Below are 1,119 nucleotides of genomic sequence, written 5' to 3' on the forward strand. Positions count from 1 at the left end.
ACCATAGTTGTCCTAAGTAGCTTGACTACGAATGAAACATTTTTTCCACCAGCGACAGCTGAGACGAAAAGACGCGATCGCAGCGCCCTTGATCGATCTATATATGAAGTTATCTATGGTTGAAGCTTACCTTGTGCTGCCATCTATATCTATGGATTTGAATAAGACAGCTGAGGAGCGGGAAGCCTTGTCCGAGTCCTCTAAAGCTGGCGAGTTCAAATCCAGGGTGGCTACAAGGGGTGAGCTAGACTAAGACTTCATGACGATTATTCAATAATTGAGTGACCAAAGTCAAGTTGGGGAAAGGCAGACGCATCACGCAGGTTATTTTCCTAACAGAGAAAACTGTACCAGAGATGTGTTGCAACTTCATCACCAGTATTGTTGGTTAATGGTTCCAATGGTTAGCTTCATCATTTACCATTTGCAGACATGAGCTACCTTTTCATACTTGTTTGTTTGTTTTGAAGTCAGATGACAGCTCTAGTACTCGGCCTGCCATCTGATGATAAGTGTCGCAATTGAGGTATATTCCTGCTTTGTCATAAAAGCAAACATTAGCTATTTTCTAACCTTCTGGAATAACTGCAGGTTTGCCCATTTAAGCCGCTAAAGCTGAAATCAAATACCGCAATAAAGCTTGGACTCTGCCAGCCTGGGATCAAACCAGGTTTTGCAAATTGGAGATCAGATGCTCTACCAATGCGGTACTGAAGCTAGCCCTTTCATGCTGCTCTAGCTAGTTGCTGTCAATCCTTTGCATAAGGTACAAAAGTAACTGTGACTGCTGCAAAGAAGAAATCTTTCATCTGGCGTTTTTTTTTACTTTTTCGTGCATTGTGAAGACGAAAAAAATACACCCTCAGTGGGTTTTCTTTTACGTTTTGCTAAACATCTTTTGTTAATAAGTGAAGGGTAACTAAATTCCAGTCCCTAGAGTGAAGAAAAAACAGATTTTCCAGGTATCAAATTTGACTTCTGATTGTTTCAAGTCAAAGTGGTGTCTTGAAAAGATATTATCATCAAAGAAACTGGGGAGTTCAATGACCGGCACTCTTTTTGCACGAAATTCATTCAAATTTAGACTTCAAATGTCGGCATGAACAAAATCTTCGAATT

The sequence above is a fragment of the Tigriopus californicus genome, chromosome 9, assembly GCF_007210705.1.
Source record: "Tigriopus californicus strain San Diego chromosome 9, Tcal_SD_v2.1, whole genome shotgun sequence".
In the NCBI taxonomy this organism is placed as follows: Eukaryota; Metazoa; Arthropoda; class Copepoda; order Harpacticoida; family Harpacticidae; genus Tigriopus; species Tigriopus californicus.